At 35.1% G+C, this 23,361-nt stretch overlaps 1 protein-coding gene and 1 non-coding gene across 2 annotated transcripts in view; one reads left to right on the forward strand and one right to left on the reverse strand.

The window, feature by feature from the left end:
* LOC101892866 (broad-complex core protein) overlaps window positions 1–21,852 on the reverse strand; it is a 109,350-nt gene extending 87,498 nt beyond the window's left edge. Inside the window, exon 1 of the mRNA XM_059121541.1 lies at window positions 21,396–21,852. The gene's annotated coding sequence lies outside the window, so the exon portion shown is untranslated. The remainder of the gene's footprint in view (window positions 1–21,395) is intronic.
* TRNAW-CCA (transfer RNA tryptophan (anticodon CCA)) lies at window positions 16,171–16,242 on the forward strand. Its single transcript has one exon. It is a non-coding gene; the product is annotated as a tRNA-Trp (tRNA).
* Window positions 21,853–23,361: the final 1,509 nt, after the last annotated feature.

Genomic DNA, 23,361 nt, shown 5'->3' on the forward strand with positions numbered 1-23,361 from the left:
AATAATAATTAATAATAATAATAATAATAATAATAATCATAATAATTAATAAATAATAATAATAATAATAATAATAAATCAATGAATAATAGTAATCATAATAATATAATAATAATAATACTAATAATATAATAATCATAATAATAATAATATATAATATTAATAATATAATAATAATACTAATTATAATAATAATAATAATAATAAATACTAATAAATAATACTCTAATAATAATAACATAATAATAATAATAATAATCCTTACTAATAATGACTAGAAGATAACATAATAATAATAATACTAATATATAATAATAATAATTAATAATAATGATAATAAGTAATAATAATATTAATAATTAATAGATAATAATAATAATAATAATTAATAATATATAATAATATAATAATAATGATAATAATAAATACTAATAATAATAATTAATAATAATAATAATAATCATAATTAATAATATAATAATAATTAATAATAATAATAATAAATAAAATAACTTAATCATAATAATAATGATAAGAATAACTAATTCATAATAATAATAATAATAATAATATAATAATAATAATACTAAGAATAATAATCATAATAATAAGTATTATTAATAATTAATAATAATTAATAATACTAATAATAATAATAAATATAACCATTTTAATAATAATAATAATATATATATTATTAATAATAATAATAATAATAATAATAATAATAATATAATAATACTATAATAATAATAATATAAGAATAATAATAATATAAGTAATAATAATAATAATAATAATAATAATAATAATAATATAATAATAATAATAATATAATAATAATAATAATAATAATAATAATAATAATAATAATAATAATAATACTAATAATAATAATAATAATAATAATAATAATAATAATAATAATAATACTAATATAATAATAAAATAATAATAATAATAATAATAATAATAATAATAATAATAATAATAATAATAATATAATAATAAGAATAAGAATAATAATAATAATAACAGTAATTTTCTAAATATTGCGTAAAGTAACTATAACCTTTTAACCTAACAAGATCAAAATTTTAACCCCATTTCTATTTCTAGGAAAGGACAGTATATTAACAGTTTGTAACATCTTCAAATATTCGTCGTAGACCTCATTGGGTATATATATATTCATAATCAGCCTAAAATTCGATTTAGCGATGTCCGTCTATTTGTATGTATGTTCAAATCACGATATAGCCCACATTATTAAACGTACAGCTTCAAAATTTGGCACAACAATTTGTATTGTGTCTAGGATGTTTTGTATTGAAATGAAATATATTAGTCCACGATTTGGCATAGTCGCCATATAACGGTACCTGCCAATATTTGGTATTTTGACGATTTTCGCCAAATATTTGGCAACGATATTTCTGCTCTGTATTTGATATATTTCCCTGAATATCGTTGTTACGGAGTGCATATTACGGCCGTGGGTAACAAATACAACAAATCGGGTGAACAAAATATATGAGAGCTATAGCAATATCTGAACCGATCTTCACCAAATTTGGCATGCTAGCATCTAGACTCAATTCGGTCGCATGTGCCAAATTCCATCTCATTTGGGAAAATATTAGACGTTTGGTGCACAATAAAATGTAAATCGGACGAAGTAATATGGGTGCTATATCCAAAACTGAACCGATCTCGATACAATTTAGCAAAGGTATTTCTGAGGAGGACGAAAATAACAAATCGGATGGACAATATATATGGGAGCTATAGCTATATCTGAACCGATTTCCATCAAATTTGGCATACTTATTTTCAGGACTAATCAGAAAGAGATTCTATGCAGATCCTCAAAGTAACTATGGGTCTATCTCCCTTCCTTCTCCATGTTACAAACAAATGCATATAGACATAATACCCTTACCACTATGTGGTGTAGGGTATAAAAATAATGAAAAATCCATTCCCTGATAACTGTCAACCTTATGTTGCTAACGTCGGAGCTTCCCATTGATGTGAGATATTTTGGACTCCTAGAAGCAAATTGTTATAACAGCGAAGGCGTTTCCAACTTTAAACAGGAAGCAACAAAGACTTTCTTGTCGAGAATTCAATTTAGAAGAATTGACTGTCGAATGGAAATTCGCAACTAAATAAATTAGTAATAAATCAATTAAGTAGTGGTGGCATTTTATCCATAAACTTAGCCCCGAAATTGTCAATATTTGTTGCGGAAGTGGGGAGGCGTGCAAAACCACAACTAGCAGCAGCAGCAGTATTCTCTGCCGCCGAGAAAATCAATGGAAGGAAGTTTGTAAGGTTTAGGTTTTGTTAATTCCAATCCCCTTTCGCAAAGCAAAGCAGTAGAAGGCGGAAAGCGAACAGTTAAAGAACGGAGGAACACTCACCCATCTGTTCGTCATTACATTTCGCTAATTCCGTTATAGCATTTTATTGTGAGTACAAGACGGTGTTAGCATGGCAGAGCCAGTATCTTACGGAGGGAAAGAGAGAGCAGCGCTTTCTGCTAAGATAGCAATGTGTGCCTAACAGCTAAAGAAGAAGGAGAATGCAAAAATTACAAAAAAAAAAAAAACAAACAAAATATTAAGAACAAACAAAGACATAAAGCACGAAAACTAAAATACACAAAATTTTATTTTTCAGCTTAGCGAATATCTCTTGGCCAAAACTTCCGCTTTGCCTTGGTGTATACAAGAAAGAACAAAAAAAAAAAAAAATACAATTTGTGACTTAGCGCATTAGGGCATGTAAGGAAGGGTGACGGAGTCTCATGTGAAGGAAATAAATTTGGGGAATAGGTAGGCAGCTACATGGAACTGTTAGTCATGCTGATATTGCACCTTCTGAAAATGACTTCAAAGTGCTGGTCAATAAAACCAAGTATAACCTCTACAATTCCAATGTCTGCAGATGCACATTCATTTGAGCCCTTTGGGCCCATTCCAATCGACGAGGCGTCAATTGAATTTTGTACGGGAACAAATGCAAATCAATGCGAATAATCCGTTGTAAAGTGGACCGAGCCATGCCCAACTGCTGAGAACGGCGTTTTTGGGATGTTCTTGGGGGCCTCTCAACACTGGCTCGTACGGCAGCGATATTCTCGGCCGATCGCCTTGGTCGACTTTTATATGGCCTCTTCGGATTAGAAAGAGCCTTACCAGTCGAAAATTTTTCGTATAAACGCTTAATGGTGTTCTTAGAAGGCGCACTTCTCACATTTTTTTCACAATTGACTTCTTCTGTTGAATGTAAATTTCAACTATTTCAGAGCGCAATCATGGTAAAAATCAGCTTGGACTGACGCTTCAAACGAGGTATGTCATTAAGCGATGTGACATCTCTGCCAAAAGTTATGGCGTTGCCAGATGGGTCCGTCGAATATGGACAACCCTGTATTATGGTTTGTGGCATCAAATTTAGAGGCTTCTCTAAGAAATCCCTCTCGCCACAAAGCCTCAATATTATGAAGTCCGTTTCAAACTATTCGAAGTTTGGGTGGGTTTGGATAACCATCTGATCATTTATCTCAAAGAAATGTAAACTTTCTTTGAATTCAAAATAACACCTATAACGGCAGACCCTTTTTCTGAAAGTTCTTACTTGCAGACCGATGAAACACAGTAAGTCATGTTTGATCCTTGCAGGCGATCTTTGCCTCATTATGTTTTGAACTCCATGGATTATTATGTTTGAACGTGGAACTCCTTATAGAAAGTGGGTAATTCATTCATGTCTCAACTGACGAGCCTTAGTTTATAAGTCTTTGTGTAAATGGTTGACGAACTCAACTTTTTATTTTTTGAATTTTTTGGGTTATTCAGTTCAGACAGTTGTTGTGAATAGCGAATGGTTAGACCCTTAAGTCGCCTAATTTTAAATCCCTAGTTCTGTAGGCCGTTGTAAGTCTATTAACCGCAACGGAGAATACTAGCTAGGCTAATACGGCGTTGTTGCTGTGTTTTACATAAACATATTTTATTTATTTAGTGGCAAAAATTTGAAATATTTACCATTGATTTACTTTTACTATTCAGTTTCTCTATTTTTGATTGGAGAGAAGCTTTACTTGACAAACTGTATGTGCTAATATTTGTGTTTAAAAAAAAAACAATCGGAAACTAACTCTTCTCGTCGGATTTTAGGAAACATCGTAGAGCCAAACCTCGAATATTGTGATGTAGTGTTTTCCTATCAGACTTGTCCTCAGAACATCTGTGTAGCGTAACATTAATATGACCTCACCGATACGACAAATGTATCTGGGGTGTATAAAGTGATTTCGGGTAAAAATCAAGCAAACTCAAAATGAATGAAGGAAGCTCTCTTCTAATCCACCCAGTAGGCCGAGGTGGCAAGTTTCGATTTTGTCCCCCATCCCTAATGAGCAAACAAACATAGACACACACACACATGCATATGCTTTATGCCGAAAAACTAATTTGAAACACACAACAAAGTATCGTCTTTCGCTTCGCACGTTTCTTTCTGGAAATTCGTCTTCAGTTCTTCTTAATGTGCCCGAGAACACCCAAACATAGCTGCAAAGAATCGCTGAGGAGCAGCTTACAGTGGAACAAATACTTTTTCTTTTTTGTTGTATAAAGAAGTGGCAGAGGAACGAACAAAACCCAGAATTGTCTGAATAGTAGCTGTAGCTACTGCTGTAACTTTGGAGCTGCACACAATACAGTTTCTTTTTTTGTGTTGTTCTTGTTTTTTTTTTTTTGTTGGTGTATTTCTAGTTGTTGTTGTTGCTATTGTGTATACGAATAAAAATATTTCATATTATGTCTGATTCTGCCGTCGCTGCTGCGCCAGCGATACCAGTGGTTTTGTGTGCCCCCCCGGGTTCTAGTTTTGCCGCTGCCGAGCACCGCCGCACATTCACTTAGTCAAATTCATAATCGCAATATTTTTACTACAATAGTGGTATGTCGCCGTGTAGTTTGGTGGGTTGCTAATGCCATTTCCCCACGCCGCTTCTGTGCTTGCCGTGTTCCCGTCTCCGAGGGGGGAGGGGGGAAGGCATTTGAGTTTTTTTTGCTCGTCTCAAAGAAAGATAGCGAAGAGACGGAAAAGAAGGTTCACATAGCGAGTGTTTGGAAATCGAAAACTTTATGAGTATGTATGTGTGTGTATGTATGTTGGTAAGTATGTCTCCCGTTGAATGGCTGAACGAATGGATGGATGGATGTTTGTGTATGTGCTTTTCTATATTTAAATATGCTGCCGCTGCTTTGCATTCGATGAAGTAGAATTTGAATAGAAGCTTAGTTTTTGCTTACAGCAAAGTTTTTTCGGGGTTATTTCGCCGTTTTTCCTCTTTCTTTACAGTTTGTTCATTCCTTTCAATGTTTTCCTCCTTTTATATTCTTGGGTTCTAGTTTATTTTTTTTCTTTTTCTTTCAGGGAAAAACGGAAGAAAAGCCCCGTCTAAAAAAGAAAAGTTTATAATGACTTATTTTTGATGAATTGGGCAAATGAAAAAATCGATTAAAAAACTTCGAGTACACAAATGAAAATACATACACACAAACAGCATTAAGCCCTACACACACAAACACACATTTACATTCAGACATATCGCTTTTGGAACATATAATGCCGCTGCCACACATTCACACGCGCCCTACCCCACCGCTCACATTTCGCAAGAAAATTAAGGAAAACGCACTACAATAAATGGGGTTGAAATATCGGCATAATCTGCTCTTAAAAAAATAACACAAATAACTGAAGACATCTCAAAGAGGAGGAATATGGGAGGGGGGTTTGTTGCTGGTTGGGGTTGTTGGAAGAGCAACCACATAAATGCGCTCCGCAACAGTTCGACGCAAATAATCGAGCATTGCGAAAGGCATCTCTCGAAACTAAATCAATGGGCAGGCAACAAGTATGTACCCTGGTATTGTTTGTCGGGATCGATAGATCTTCAAGAATGATAGACTTTTGTTGAAGCAGCATTTCGAGTAATGAGTACCTACCTAGCGAGGAGCAATTTCAATTAAGTTCTATTAATAGCCAGTTCTAATAACACATATCTTAAGACTTGTAACTCCCCAAATGTTGGAGGTCCATATGGAAAGACATATAACTACTTGTGGCTGCAGAGTGGCTGCGTATCCATTGATTTAGTAGATACTTTCCGTTGTTGTTTAGTACTGTATTTCGCTCAATAGTATGGATTGACAAAAAAACCAAACGATACTCCGCTTCAAAATAAACTGGCCCACATAGAAGATCAACCAGAAAGCGAATTCCCCAAAAAATACAACTTTTCGGCTACATATATTGTCAACAGTCGTTATTAGAGCGAAAAAAATATTTCGCCTTGTCATTGCAGTTGGTTTATAATTTGTCAATTTTGACAATAATTATTGGCCACAATCATGGCTCAAAAACAAAGGTGGCTCAACTTCCAAGAAAGTAGAAAAATGAAACTCTGTGCTGGAGTCAAATAGACTTTTAAAAATGCAACTATAGATTTTGTTAATTTTTCATTTTTTTTAACAAAATTCTTATATTGGGAAAAAACCCGCGAAACAATTTGTTACTCACTCGTCGACAATTTGAATTTATTTTGCAACCAAATTTTAAATAATTTTAAATTATTGCATTTTTTATTCAAAGCAATACACATGCATACACAAAATGCGTGTATGTATTTGGGGGGAGCTTTGTTCTACTTACCGTAATTATGCCATGGCCATAATTATATTTAATAAAAAATATTGAGCATGATGTGGTAAAGAAAATATCTCGGGTTTAGGACAATCTCGTGGATATATTTGGCATTTTCACCATATCACAAGTTTTTTGGCTGAAGTGTAAATATTCAATTGCTTTAAATTTGATTTTTTTCAATCCGACGATTACAGGTTAATCTTGTATGCTGATTCCAAAATCCTTTTTTACGGAAAATCGGATATTGGCCTAATAACAGCAAAGTTTTTTCGGGGTTATTTCGCCGTTTTTCCTCTTTCTTTACAGTTTGTTCATTCCTTTCAATGTTTTCCTCCTTTTATATTCTTGGGTTCTAGTTTATTTTTTTTCTTTTTCTTTCAGGGAAGAACGGAAGAAAAGTCGGCTTTTGAAATAATAAAATAAAGCAATGGTTCCCACATTTTTACTATTTGTGGGGACGATACTCGAAGATACTGAATGAATATTGCCCAACTACCTACGAAACCTAAATAGTCCTTAGGTTTTTCAATTACGAACTTGTGATTAGATTTCACTTTCTTTATAAGGAAAATAATATTTATTGTTTTTTCAAATGGAAATGGGGAAGACATAGAAATGGAAATGCAGCCCTTTTGCTTCACAGGTATCAACATGTATTCTTACTCGAGATATAAACAATTTTTTAAAATGATCGGTTTCATTTTAGGAACAAGTCTAAATGATGTTGGGCGAAAACGTAAATGTTTATCCCCCGACAAGTCCATGACACACAAGAAAACATACATAATTGCATGTCAGAATTATCCCTGCGGGACTTTTTTCAACTAGTTGAGAAAATCATTAGTTATAAATGCATTATTCTACAACTAACTGCAAATTGGTTGAAAAGTCATCTGGAGATCAAAAAGCGAAGTAACCACTACTGGTTGATATTCAGATAACTTTTCAACTAATTTGTAGTTAGTTGAAGAATAATACATTTATGAACTAACTTCCCTGCGGCACTTTTCTCAACCAGTTGAGAAAATCGTTGATTGGAAAAGCATTATTCTACAACTAACTGCAAATTGGTTGAAAAGTCATCTAAAGATCAACCAGTTAAGAAACCACAACTGGTTGATATTCAGATGACTTTTCAGCCAATTTGTAGTTAGTTTGTTGAATAATGCATTTATGAACTAACTTTTTATAAACTAACTTTAAGTTGGTTGTAAAATCATCTGGAAGTCAACCAATTTGAACGAAAAAACAGCCCTAAAAACGCCCTTTGTACAAAGATGATTGGTTATATCAAACTACTTTGCATTAATTCGCATAATACATTTCCAAAAATACTTCGATATAAATGCAACGTACAATAATACAAGCCAGTGCTGCTAACCTTAATACACAAGTACATATGCATAGAAAACAGTGCAGCAAGGGTATCTGAAAATAGCACTCCTCCTTCAAATAGAATATAAAGAATTAGATTAACAAAAAAAAAAAAAAATAAATAAATAAATAAAATAAATAAATAAAAAATAACTTTTTGAACTTTTTTAACATATTTTTTAACTGACTAAAAATTGGCTTAAAAGTAATTGGTTTATAGTTAGTTTAAAAGTAACTAGTTTATATTTAGTTTCAAAGAAATGCAGGAATGGACAATTGTCCACTGCCTAGGCGTAAAGGAAATAAATCAAAAAATAACTAGTTGTGGTTTTTTTTAAGCTAATTTTAAATTAGTTTTAAACCAATTCATTTCCCCGCAGGGGAAATACTACTACTACATTCAAGGATTAGGAGGTGTTGTTTCATTCATTAATGGTCCACCAGCAATTTGTTGTCGGAAATCTTCAAGAAGTTTGGATGGGCAACAACCCTGCGGTGAAATAAATTGGTTTAAAACTAATTTAAAATTAGTTTAAAAAAAAACCACAACTAGTTATTTTTTGATTTATTTCCTTTACGCCAACTAACTATTTTAACATGCACTGCCTCGCTCAGTGGACAATTGTCCATTCCTGCATTACTTTGAAACTAAATATAAACTAGTTACTTTTACACTAACTATAAGCCAATTACTTTTAAGCCAATTTTTAGTCAGTTAAAAAATATGTTAAAAAAGTTCAAAAAGTTCTTTTTTTATTTTTATTTATTTATTTATTTTTTTTTTTTTTTAAATCAAATTCTTTATTTTCTATTTGAAGGAGGAGTGCTATTTTCAGATACCCTTGCTGCACTGTTTTTCTATGCATATGTACTTGTGTATTAAGGTTAGCAGCACTGGCTTGTATTATTGTACGTTGGATTTATATCGAAGTATTTTTGGAAATGTATTATGCGAGTTATTGCAAAGTAGTTTGATATAACCAATCATCTTTAGGGCTGTTTTGTCGTTCAATTTGGTTGACTTCTAGATGAGTTTACAACCAACTTGTAGTTAGTTCATAAATGCATTATTCTACAACTAACTACAAATTGGTTGAAAAGTCATCTGGAGCTGAATCACTACTGGTTGATATTCAGATGACTTTTCAACCAATTTGTAGTTAGTTGTAGAATAATGCATTTATAACCAACGATTTTCTCAACTAGTTGAAAAAAGTCCCGCCGGATACTAAGCAAATGCAATTAAACACCAGAATCCCACCAAGTTTGTTTTTCATGTTTGTTGAGGTCAGTTTTAAATTAAAATTAAAGCAATCTATTTCTTATATTCCTAATATTGTTTTATTTGACAAAAGCGGTATATCATATTTTTTCTTGTTCAATTGTTTTCCAATTTATAGATTTATGTAAACGATTGGACAAAATCGGAAAAGTATTGACATCTATCGCATTTGTCAGGCGAATTCAAATCATATTGACAATTAATATAGGCATCAGTTGGTCCATGGAAACTTGATATGTTTAAATTGTAAGCAAAGTGAATTTACTTGACATATAAGATTTGAGGCAAATTGCTTTGACCATGATAGAATTACAAGGTAACTCTTTACGCCAGCTGGTATCAGTTTGGTACGTGAAAAAATTGTTGTAATTTGAATTCGCCTTGCAGATACATAACAAAAATCTAAACTTCAAACGGAAACAACAAATAAACCTAGAACTCCTTATACTCTCAGCCGAATGGCATCGAAATAATGATTTTGAATTCTAGGTCTCCTTGGACGTAATCCGTTTCAGACATTTGGAGTCCGACTAGCGATTTCTGTCAGTCTGTCTGTACGCACGATTACTGTCGAAGGAGTATTCGCTGAACACGTTCATAGAAAATAATTTGTACCTTATGAAACATCAGATTTCGTTCAAACTTTACATATCCCAATAATTGGTCCACTCCTTCTGGCAATTCAAATGCAAGATTATTAACCGATGTTTCTATTACTTGGCGCAACGGAATACATCCACCTACAAAAGATTAAGGCCAACATTTATTATGCTCATAAGCCCAGTCACAATATATTTAAATAAATGGACATAGGCTAAGAGTATACATCCTTTTTACTTGTAAAAAAGAAATAATAATGTAACTTTTTTGTGGATGTGGACCCATAAAGTATATTCATTCTCGATCAGCTTCGAATTGAATGTCGATCAAGTCATGTCTGTGCGTGCATCTGTTTAGCTGCATGTCCGTCGGTGTACGTCAACCACGAATATACTTTAGGTCCCCCGAATTTATCGTAATTCGGCAGTTGGCAGTTCATTCAGAAGCATTCGGTAACGTTGTCCATATATAAAGACATCAATATATTTGTTATTTTTACGGTTTTGAATTAATTTAAATAATTATTTGAGATCTTATAGATGAGTTCCAAATATTCATGGGTTGCACATTTGACACGGTCCCTATGAGCTACACCCAGGTCTACATGATTTTTGGTATTGAAAGTGGGCTATATAGGTCCACGTTTTGGTATAGCTACACCCCTCCCCCTCCACCCTATAACTGTACCGTAATATCTAAGGTTTTTTGGGTGTTTATTACACTATTTCAACCCGAATTTGCTGTCAATTGGCAGCATGTGTTCTCATTATGTGAGAAACGTCCTTGTAGAGAACTTTATATGTAGCTTTAAGTTTTGGTATAGTCCCTATATAACAGTACCTCTAGATATAAGGTATTTTGGTAATTTGTGTCACACATTTCACCGGAAATGCTTCAAATGTGGAATTTGAAGTTCCTAATGGGTACTATGACGGAAAATTGCTCAAACTGGTATCGTAATGGCCTATGACAAAAATTACATATAGGCTCTAATATAACATTAGCTCCCTAGTTCGGTATTTTTGGGATTTTTGCACTATTTTTCAACGATTTTTCTTTGTTTTTGATATTTTTCAAATTCTTCGACATTGTCTTGAATAATAAACAAAATAATTTTGAAAATCTTTAAACTATGTTGAAATTTAAATACAATTTATAAATACGTTTCAGGGTGTCTTACTTTGCTTTCAAAATACATTTATCACTCCGTTTGTAACTCATCTAAATATTCGTCGTAGACCCTACAAGGTATATACATTCATGATCAGCATCAAATTCTATGTCGATTTAACGACATCAGTCTGTCTGTCCGTCTGTTGAAATCACGATACAGTTCACATTATTTGACGCAGAGCTTTGAATTTGGCACAATTGCTTGTATGGTTGGTATTGGTAATGAGTTATATCGGTCCATCGGTATTTTGATGTGTTTAGCCACATTTGTTCACAGATTTGTTATACCCTACAACACTATGTGTTGGGGGTATTATAAGTTTGATTGGCCCAAAAATTATGTAACACCTCGAAATATTGGTTTCCCACATAGGAAAGTATATATGGATCTTCCTAGCTCGCCGAGCTGAGTCGATCTAGCTATGTATGTCCGTCCGTCCGTCTGTCCGTCTGTCCACGTTAATTTGTAATCACTCTACAGGTCGCAATTATGGCCCGATCTTCACGAAATTTAGAATGGAGGTGGGTCTGGGGTCAGAATAGAACCCTATTTCTTTTGGAGATGATCGCCAAATGTTTAGGGGTTGAAATGGACCAAATACTGAAAAAATGTCGGATTTTGCAGTAGCTATACAGGTCGCAATTATAGACCAATCGACGCGGAATTTCGCATGTAGCTAGAGTTTAGGGCGGGGAAGAAGCCTACCAATTTGGGTGGTCATCGGATAATATTTAGCGGGTAAAATAGACCATATATTTTGTGTTGAAAAAATTCAAAATTTTTCATTAAACCACGAATATTTTAAATCCCGGCGAAATCACAAAGCCATGACAAGGTTACTTCTGATCTTTACATTGATGTTAAGATCCAACAAAACGGATATATAGCAAAATATGTGCGATATATACGTTTATCAAAGAAGATATGCTTGAAAAATCTCTTATATGTCGAGAACGGCTGAACTGATTTCCACAGTTCTCATTAATTCAGAATGGCCTCTTGACAGGAAAGAAAAAACGTCTAAAAAAATCGCATAAAAATATCTCTCTAAAGATGAAAATATTGATTTTGTAAAATTTTCTCATAATTTTTCAATTTTGTCATATTTTTGGCATATTTTCATTTTGAATTAAACATTTGGTAATATTTCTACAGTTAACAAAACTAAGTAGTTAGGATATCAGGATATCATATACAGATCGCATTTATGGCCCGATCCTTACGAAAATTTGCATGGAGATAAGATGAGGGTCAGAATAGAAGCTTACTCTTTTTGGAGATGATCGCCATATATTTAGGGGTTAAAATGGACCAAAAAACTGCAATTGTCTGCAGGTCGTAATTATCGCCCGATTCTCACGCACATTTGAATGGGGGTTACCGGACATTACAAAAGCCAAGCAGTTTTGGATGGCCATCCAAAAATATTCAATGTGTGAAATAGTTTGCCAACTTTTGTAGACAAAATACAGTGACTTTTTGGAGAATTCACAAATACAGGAAAGACGCACTTCTGACTATCGTTAACGCTGACTTCGTTGAAGAATATAGTCAAATGTCTGTATCTCATATAGATGCGTTTCAGTCAAAAACCAATAATAAATGTTAATCTTTTGCCACTTCTGAGAGATTATAGGTCTTTGGGAAATATTGGCTCCAGATCTAGGAAGACCATTTACGTGCAACATCTACCAATAAATTGGATCGAAAATTAGAGAACGGAACCTGATGGTTTTCTTTTATTATTTGTCACAATATCTTGTGGAATTCTTTCGAGTATATCGCCTATATAAACTGTATGGTTTATTATAGTGTTGTAGGGTATTCAACGGTCGGCCCCGCTCGACTGTAGCCTTTGCTTACTTGTTTAAAAATTGATATTTGTGGTTCTAGTTGCCATGGCGGAACATTGCACATATATAGCCCCATATAGCGATACTTCCCGATATTCGCTATTTTTATGATTTTTGGCACATTTTTCCACGGAATCGTTCCAAATTTGATAGTAAGAGTTTGTAACCTGTTCTGCAGCAGAACATTGGCTGTATAGGTCCACGTTTTAAATAGCTTCCATATAACAGTACCGATATTTGATATTTTATGGTTTTAGCCACATTTTTCCATGGATATGTGTAAAAATTGGTATTTGTGTTCATAATGGGTTACAGCTTCGGGGCGAACTTTTTATATATATAGGTCCACGTTTTTGTATAGCCCCCCTATAACGGTACCCTCGATCATCGGTATTTTGATGGTTTTTATCACCTTTTTCCAACGAGTTCGCAATGGGTCCTACCTCTTGTGGCAAAGCATCGAACATGTAGGTCTACGTTTATGAAGCACCTACTTTTTCAAACCATGACTGAACTGGCACGGAAATGTAAGATTTATATCTGGCGACCTTTTCCATATAATTGTCTATGTAGTCACAATACTTTTTGGTGTAATAATCTTTTAATTCGGGAAGTAATTCTTCAATGCACAGATTTAGTTGTTTTAATTCATATTTTACCATTCTCAAAACATTAATTTTTTTTTAAATAATATTAATTTATATACTATAAAATAAATAACATGCGAAAATTCTTATCCTGTATTTATTGTACCATGGGTATAACTGTCGTTAGGAATGGCCGAACTTTGAATACCCATTTGGATCATTTTCAAATTTGGCAATTTACAAAAAAAAAAAAAAAAAATAAATAAATAAATAAATAAATAAATAATTAAAAATCAAATAAGATAAAATCCGTTATATTAGGGCCCATATGACAACGTGGCCATTACAATATTCAAATGCGAAACTTAAAAAAAAATCGGAGAATAATGTTGCTAAAATCATTAAAATACCGAATATCGGGACATACCATTATATGGGGGCTATACGAAAACGTGGACCTGCACAGACAATTTTCTGTTATAGACTGTAATATCCATTACGAATTTCAAATTTGAAACACTTCCGGTGAATAATGTCGCCTAAATCATTAAAATATCGAAAATAGGGACGTATTATTATATGGGGGCTACACCAAAACATGGACCTACATGGCCCATTTTCAATATCAAAAGTCCTGCAGATATAATATACATTTGAGTAAAATGTCAACCTACTTCATTTCGTTCGGAAGCTAGAGTGATTTCCACAGACGGAGGGATATAGCCAAATCGACGTAGAGTTTTAGGCTGATAAAGAATATATATTCTTTGTGGGGTCTTAAATGTATATTTCAAGGTGTAACAAACGGAATGACAAATTTAATAAACCCTCCATACTCCATCATAAACATAATTTATGATCATATGATATACTTCCAATATCGTGCGAAAATGTAGATTCCGACATGCCAAGGTACCATAGAAGTACAATAGCAGGAAATTGACTCTGAATAAAATCTAAATTTAAAAAATCCCACACTAATTGGGAGCTTTTAATGATTGCATTCACCTTTGATCAAGACGTTAACGAATAACGCTGATGGGTTGAATAGGCTTCTGTATCGGCGTCAACTTATTTCGCCCAGTACAGCAATTTTGTTATTGTGAAAGATCATTGATCTGGGAATGGATTGTTTTGCAGAATTTGTTGTTTGTGTGCTTTGTTTTTACAAACTGCGACAGCATATGGCTGGATCTGTAATCTAAATGCGAAGTGTTCATTGACTTTGGTGGTGTGTCAAATGTCTAACTAATCGCCCTGTTTTGGCTTTGAAACTCGCACTGTAATCTTAGGTTTAACGACAATGGCCGACGCAGTGCTGAGACAGGCAAACAGCCAGCCACTTGGTGCCGGATCGATGTTTGAGAGCTTCTAACTCTCTCGATGATTGAGTACACTCCTCAGCTCTCGACTCTTGGCTACGTTTCGTAGGTAGAGAGAAAGAGAGAGAGAAAAAAAAAGAGAGCTAGAGAGTGGTAGCTGGGATGTGCGTGCATGGGTCTGGAAGAAGATTCTGCCCTGCATTCATCGACTGTGAGTGTATGCGCAGTTGTTGTAGTAGTATTTTCGTTGCTCAATTCTCGCTGCGAGGGGTCAATGACTGCCAAAATTCTGGCCGCTTGTTTGCTTGGTTGGTTCACTGGCTGACTGGCAGTGCCGTTTGCTTTATGGTTTGTTTGTTGTGTTTAGCGTCGTGCGAACGAAAAACAACAGAATAGTCCCACGCGGAGGCGAATCGGAGGTGATCGATGCAGTGGCGACTGCAAGGGGTAAAAACATCTAACAGAGTGACGTTATTCCAAGTGGTATACTGAATGGGTATACTTCGGCGCTCCCCGTACTTCGGCTTTGCTCATTGGGATAGGTAGAACGCTACGCAGAGCGCAACGCTAATGAAAATGTAAAAACGGAGCTAATGGACGATAACGTGAATATTGCACTTTTCAACAACTTGGCCTGTGGATGTGCAATTCTAAACGTATGGCTGCCTCAACTGTGTGCCTGTGTTTGAAGGGGGGTAGGGGGACTGTCGTTGATTTGAAAGGTTTCGATTTGGAACCAATGTCATTCACTTTAAACGTTAATGACTTGTTGCAGATACTTCAATTTAGTGTTGGCGTAATTGCAAAGCCAATGGAAAGCAGAAACGTTTCTTTGGCGATAACTTTGGCGTTACATCCAAAAAACATTAACGATGACACACCAACTAATACATACTTTCATTCCTCCTGATACCTCATTCAAATAATTCCTTTCATATTCTGATAGTCTTACTAGTACTACCACTACTACTAGTTCACTAGCCAGCTAGACGTATGCGTATTGTTGCTGGAATAGAAAATGTTGCTTATACTCTAGAAATAGTTGCACGCCTAGTTGCGAATAAGACATATAAAACGTTGTTCTTTCCCCTTCGAATGCGGAGCTTTTTTATTTATTTGATTATTTCTTGTTCGTTTCGTTTCGTTTCGTTTTTATTTAGAACACAGATAAGGTATAATGAAGTTTTACATCACTCAGCTGAAAGATAAGAAACAACTATTCGGAACAGATTAAACTAGATTGTCAATAGACTCCGTGGCGCAACGGTAGCGCGTCTGACTCCAGATCAGAAGGTTGCGTGTTCAAATCACGTCGGGGTCAAATGGACAATATATTTTAATCTTTTCACCAAAATTTTGGACAGCAAAATACCAAAAATAAAATTGAGAAACAGAATACCTATGACCTTCAATTTTGCCTTCTGGGCAGGGATCATCAACGACAACACGGTGGTGTATATCGATGGATGATTTTGACCGTCCAACTTGAAGTTGTTTATTTCTTGAGCGATATTATTATTTTCATTAATATCAGTTGGAATTATTTAATATTGGGTTTTATTTTTCGCCCAAGCAATGCTTGTAAAATTATGTTCTGAGGAGGTGTGAGTTAATTCGATGATAACGATTTTTGGCTTTAACGACGGAGACTTGTCCAGTAATCTACACAGATACAATGCTTGGCTTTGAAGAATTGGTTCGTATTTGGGACCACAGCGCAATGTGTCAAACATAAATGCGTTGACAACATTAAAAAGTCTACTTGTCTGTGACCCACAGAATTGAGAATAGACTAAAGTGTTTCAGAATAAATTATTTTACCAGACATCAATCGCTTGGAATATGATCCTCGATGGCATACATAAATGTTCCCAAAGCAGGGTTTCTCTTCAAACGGGTTGTGGTTTCGTCTTCTCTTTGTGTGCTGTTTTGTTTGGGGTTTTTATTTCATATTTTGTTGCATCAAAGCGAAAACTTTCTTCCAAAACAAAGGAGCCCAGTGGTGTAGTGGTGCATACGCGCGCGTGTGTGTTTGTGTGTGAATTATCGCAAATGGGAAAGTATTAAGTTTTATGCACTCTTTGCTTGTATTGCGGAGCATATCATGTGCATTTCGGACATCTCAGCCAAGAACCCATGAAAGTTTGCTATTTGATATTTTGGAGTAGCGTCGTAGGATGAGCTCGATGTCCGTCGTTCATGGCTTGAGGTTGAGAAACCGTCTTGGAATTTTGGCATGGCATTTGTCAGGGCTTTTGGCTCGACGATTGCTTTCGCCCCAGTTGGTATTCTTGCTGTTGTTGAGTTCATCCAAAAGATGGCCTGTCTGTCCCAGCGACTACGAATGCTGTCTTTGACGTCGTTGTAGATGAGGATCACGTCGGTGATGTTAATGATTTCTCTGCTGATCTGCTGCTGTTTTCTGTTTATTCTTAGGGAGCGTTCTGCGGCTGCCGATTTCTTTTCTCTAAAGAGGCCATTTGATAATGCACGAATGTATGTGCGTTTGTGTGTACGTATATAGTAAACTGAATGATTCTCTGCACTTGTGCATATAAGGTGCGCATGTATGTGTGTGTGTGTGAATAATCTTTTTGGAATTATTTTGTTTGTGCTCTGTAAATGCTTTTTACTGCTTTGTTCTAAAAACCAGAAGACGATCTTTTGTAGAAAATAAACAGCTTTTGCTGTTTATTATAATGTGTTTATTTCTTCTACTCTCTAGTAGCCCCGAAGAGTGGGGAAAGAGCAATGCACACACATACAAATGTACAGAGACTGTGTGGCACTTTAAGAGACGGCCTCACTGGATAGGCAGCGGATGCTTGGGGGGTGGCGAATTCTTGCGAGTGTTAGTAAAATGTATTTCGGTTTTGTTAAGTTTCAGTTTTTGTAGCTATTGTAATTTTTTGTGGGGGCAATGACCGACTGTCAGCGTTTCGGTAGAAGAAGGCACAACTCACTTAATCTCTACAAAAATAATTCGAAATGCGGAATTCAGAGTGTTTTTTTTCATTCAACAATAACAAATAAAATTAACTATAAAAACATGCGGTGCATGGCAATGCATTTATATGTAACTACTGTTCGTTCGTTGCAATAGTGGGGCCATACTTATGAATTACAATATTATTAACTATTTGCATTAGAAGTCCGTAACTAGGATATTCTTAATAGTAATATTTTAGACAGTTAGTCAAAACTCATTTTCCCTTCCTGATTGTTTTTTTTTAATTTTATTGTCTTAAGTCTTGTTTTGATCATTATTTATTACAAAAATAAAAGTTAATTTTAATATTACTACGAGCCTTCTTAATTTGACGTACCCATCAATTTCTTTTTTAAAGTCTACATTAAAGTTAAGTGTTATATATTTTTCAACAGCAAACCATAAGTATTTTTAAAAAGAAATACAAATTAAAAGTTTGGAAACACATGCAAGGAAAAGCGTGTTTTTCTTTTCCTCATATTGAAGGCATTTCGATTTTATGGACATTTAAATAATTTCCCTTTACGGTAGTTGGTATTAATATTTTCGGGATGGATAGGGGATAGGGGATGTCTTCAGAGATTCCAAACATCAAATTAAATACCATAAAAACAATGTTGGTAAATAAGTTATCAACGTCGGTATTAACCTATAAATATTGAAATGAAATGTATTTATAATGATATTTCATAAGAAGTTATACCTACCTGTGGGAAGAAAATGGTCATGGGTGACATAGGTGACAGTATACTCGTATCGAATATTTTGACGTTTTAAAGGTTATCGATGCACTAATTGGAAAATATAAGTTGCGCTCGAATTTTCAACGCAATCAACTTCAATGAATTCGTATTCATAGTGCGTCAACTTTTCTGCACTCTTCCAAAACATTGGCATTTTCGGACATAGGTGTAAGGTACTCTTCATAACTTTTCCTGAGTCGATTTTGTAGTTATTTAATAATGCTAAATTAGCTCAAAATCACATTTATAGAAACAATTGTTGACAATTATTCTTATAGGGCATACCAAATAATTTGTATATCCTCCACCATAATATGGAGGTTATATTAAGTTTGTCATTCCGTTTGTAGCACCTCGAAATATACATTTTAGACCCCACAAAGTATATATATTCTTGATCAGCATAAAATTCTATGTTGATTTAGAAATGTCCGTCCATCTGTCCGTGTATCCGTCTGCTCGTCTGTGGAAATCACTCTAGCTTCCGAACGAAATGAAGTAGATTGATAAAATTTTACTCATGACCATGTATGTCCACGTTTTGGTATATATTTTTTAAGATTTTAATAGAATTTTTAACGGATTTCATTGTTTTTGAGTATGGCCAAATTCGTTCCAAATGGTGGAGGGTATTCACAGTTCGGCCCGGCCGAACTTACAGCTTTTTTACTTGTTTTTTAAATCGAGGGTAGCTTCGGCTGCGTGGCCTGTTAAATGTTGCCAATACCGTCCTTTTTAATTTTTGTGAACAACAATTTTGACCAATTATTCCTCTGGACCAAAACCCGCACCAAAGGGGGACTAGTTTTGGTGCCCCAAATGCTTGTTTACATAGGGAACTGGCAGTGATTCTCTTCTTCCAAAATCTGTATGCCATTATCGCACGCATTCTGCAACTTCACCATGATCTTCAAAGTGATGTCGCTATATCTCCAAAGTGTTACCATTTAAGAAACAAACACCAGTGACAAGGCAAGCGTTCGATTTCGGACGTTTATTTATGTTTTAATCATGACTGAGAATAAGAGACCCAAACGCTAGTGCGTATTCTTGCCCATACATGCTATAACTAGCGTTTACACAAAGATGCCGATTCGGTGGTCTCCCCTTACTCTGTTAAAGAGTGGTAGCGATTTTCTTTTTTGAGTCGGTACAATAGCGACTTTGTCAAGAACATATTTCCAAATTAATTAGTTGAATTCCCAAAATACCTATGATTGATTATTTCTGCCGTTTTTACAAATTTTTGATCTTCAGTAGAGATTGTGGTGTTTTTTTTTTAACTATTTGAAGCGTTTTTTACGACGAGCAGTTGGCTTCCCTGGGCTTGAAAGTGATAAATTAATTTCTTAAATCAGAGTTGCATTTAACTACCACATACTTACTGAACCGGCTGTTCAGTTGTCACTGTCTGGCATTTTCCAAAGACAGTTAATCCGATATATTTGACATTGCAAACAAGTTATGAAGTAAACAATCAAAGTTAGGTGAAGAGAAAAATAATAGATAGGTATAATCGCCTAGTCATTCGGACTGAACTTATAAGTCCTGTAGAACTGTAAATATTCTAGAAGTAGACTCTTGAACATACAGAAAAATTGAAGCTACCGTTTCATTTCCACATCGTCAATCAAGATTTCAAAGTTATAAACTGCAAAGGGGTGAGTATTGAGCTTAAAAAAGACACTTCATTTGAAACCTAGAGCCGGTCACATTGAAATGACGAAAATCCATACCATTATTTGGTAATGGTATACCAAATATCACTGTTGGTATTTTCGACAGGACGGGAGTATATCCTCTGACATAGGCCCATGGACATACTTCATATCGATATGTTCCATAAATTGGAGGCTATACCAATTTTGACAATTTTACTTTTGTTATTGAAAATCCGAAAGGTTGGCAGAGGCATTGTTTCGCGAGGTTTTTATCCAACTGGGGACTAATGTAACTCATTTTCAATACCAAGCACACCTGACAATACAAACCCCACATAAAATAATGTACTTTAGCGCCTCGTTTATCTCCAATGGGAAACTAAGGAATAAGTTAATTCTTTTTACACTTACAATTTCAAAATCGAGTACGAGAAACTTCCGATTCAGATAACTTCTTGGAGCAAATATTATTAAATTGTGGGAATGCGTTTAGGACTAAGCGGTATGGGCAATTGTGTGTAACTTTACTGAGTTTTGACTCATACTTTTCGGAATAAAAGACAAGCAGATTGACAGTTAAAAAAAATGCAACCTTTTAACATATTTAGGTGAGTGCAAGTTTCAAGAACTTCATATTTGCATTTTCATTCAGTGCCCTGCACTATTTTAAAATTTAAGTATAAAGCTCGGTTAGATGTGCAATTTTACAGCACCAATTAACGTTATATAGTGGAGTATATGTGGGGCGATATGAAGAATACCTTAAAAGATGATGGAACTTTTGTACCGTGTTGCGTATTCCAAAACGTAGACTTCTGTGGAAGCAAACAAGGGTTCTCCGAGAATTTATAAACCAATTAGACATCGGAATGCGTGGTTCGACTAAAGTATAGAAAGAACCTAATAGTGTCATTGACTCTATGGGAACATAAATTACACCACGTCACCAAGGGACTTGCATGTGTACGAGTCTAATGAATAAGTTGTAGGCTGTCCGCTCGATCCTTTCTGTCGTATATTTGACATTTTTTACCAATTGGCTGCAGAATATAAAATCGGATTTTCTCGGCTTAGAACTTACCTTGATTGGACTTGGCAAAGATTCCTTTTCGGACTTTCTTGGATGATGTTATTTTGGCGTGTGTCGTTTTTTTTTTTTAGTTTTTATTCAAAATTGCACAAATTGTTTTTGAACACACATGTATATATAAATGTGTGTGTGTTTATGTTTTTATTGCTGTATATAGAATAATTATTTTGATTTTTATTTTGGATTCTTGTTGGGTTTGTTTTTTTTTGTTTTTGAAAAACACAATTCACAATTCACTTCTACTATGAAACATGGATTCTGATTCGTTCCTCCATTGACTTCTTTGTAACGTTTCACATTTTATCGCTGGAACTTTTGGAGAGTTAGAACAGAGTTAGAATCTATTTTGGCCACTTCCATAGAACTGTTGAGGAATATTTGATGCTCTTAGATTTTATAGTTCCGGTAGGATCCGCTCGTAACACAACCAGACCGTAGGCTTACTGATTTTCATCTAAACGGATCTGAACTATTCCAAAAATAATTTCGGCAAAAGTTACAGACGTCGCCTTTGCTTGTCGTGGTATGTAGAGATGGTTATGTTGAAGTCGATGAAACATGCATATGGCCATATACCTCGGGATGCTTCTGTGTGTGTATGCGTGTGTTCAGTTGCGTGAAGAACTCTGCCAAAAATACAAAACATATACAGAGCGCCGAGCATATGTGAACGTCACCGGACTCAGGGGCTTGCGGAGAGAGCGTCCGGTGGCAAAGCCGAGGTTAGCCGTCCTGAGTTATAATAATGTTGTGCTCTGCGGTTGTGTTGTCAATGTTGATGTTGATATGATGCACTTTATAACGCAACCGTGTTTTTTGGTGATTTGGGTTTTATTTATTTCGCTTGCTTGTGTTTTTGGACATTTCTCCTTCTACCTCTGGAGCAAATGTTGCTTTGGAGGGAATTAACATTTTCACCACTCGACCGAGTGTGTGCTCACTGCCTCCTCATATTTGCTGCTCAAAGTGCAGCACGGTAGGCTGACAGGAGAGGACAGGAGAGTTTTTTGGCGATGTCCTCTGCCCGAAATTTGAACTCGGCTCATGCAGCGTAAACGTGTGTTCATCTGCTCCATGAGTATTCTTTGGGGACATCGCTGTCATGAAATTCAAGGGGGGAAGGACAGATTTTTATTGCAACAAAAATAAAAAATGGAAATCACCAAAAAATAAAACACATACACAGAAAAATTCCTCACATAGAGAATATTCAAACACAAGCCACACTAGGCCGGACAAACAAAGCCCTTTCACCAATATTCGCCTATGAAGCCACATGATTGCTGCCGTGCCCCCTCAGTTTCACGCATTAAGGGGGAGGAATATCCAAATGCAAAGCAGGCAGCCGAAGAGAGGAAGAGAGGAGAAGAATGCATATGCAGTTCAGATGCATTTTTCTGTGGACCTCAGTTCGGAAAAAGGAGCTGCAGCTGATATCTGCTGAACCGGGTTTGGTTCATTTTTATTTGTAACGTTTGCATTCACCTTCCCCGCTGGGGGGACTCTGCATACCCTACCCCTTGTTTTACACACAACACAACACAACAAAAAACGACGAAACTCGAAAAAATGATAAAGGCAAACAAACTTAACCAAAAACACATTAAAATCGAAGCGAACATGTCCTCAAACACTAGTTGCTGGACTCTGAGGAAGGACGAGAAGGAGCGGAGTATTTGTCGCGGCAATATTAGTGTTTAACAATTGCAAGTGTCCTGTGTGCGTATGTGTGTGCGTGTCCGCAAAGGCAGCAGTAAAGCAGACCATCAGGATGTAGTGTCCGTATGAGAGCGTTGATTTCGTTTTTGATTTTTGTTTTTTATCTTTTTTGGCGACTAACACACACGCATTCCGATTAGTGCTACCATAGAGGCAGTGCTGCCTATTTTTTGCATAAGTACATGTGCGTGTGTATCTGTGTGCGTATGTGGCCATGAGTGCTTCCATGTGTGATGTT

Source organism: Musca domestica, unplaced genomic scaffold (genome assembly GCF_030504385.1).
Source record: "Musca domestica strain aabys unplaced genomic scaffold, Musca_domestica.polishedcontigs.V.1.1 2, whole genome shotgun sequence".
Classification (NCBI taxonomy): domain Eukaryota; kingdom Metazoa; phylum Arthropoda; class Insecta; order Diptera; family Muscidae; genus Musca; species Musca domestica.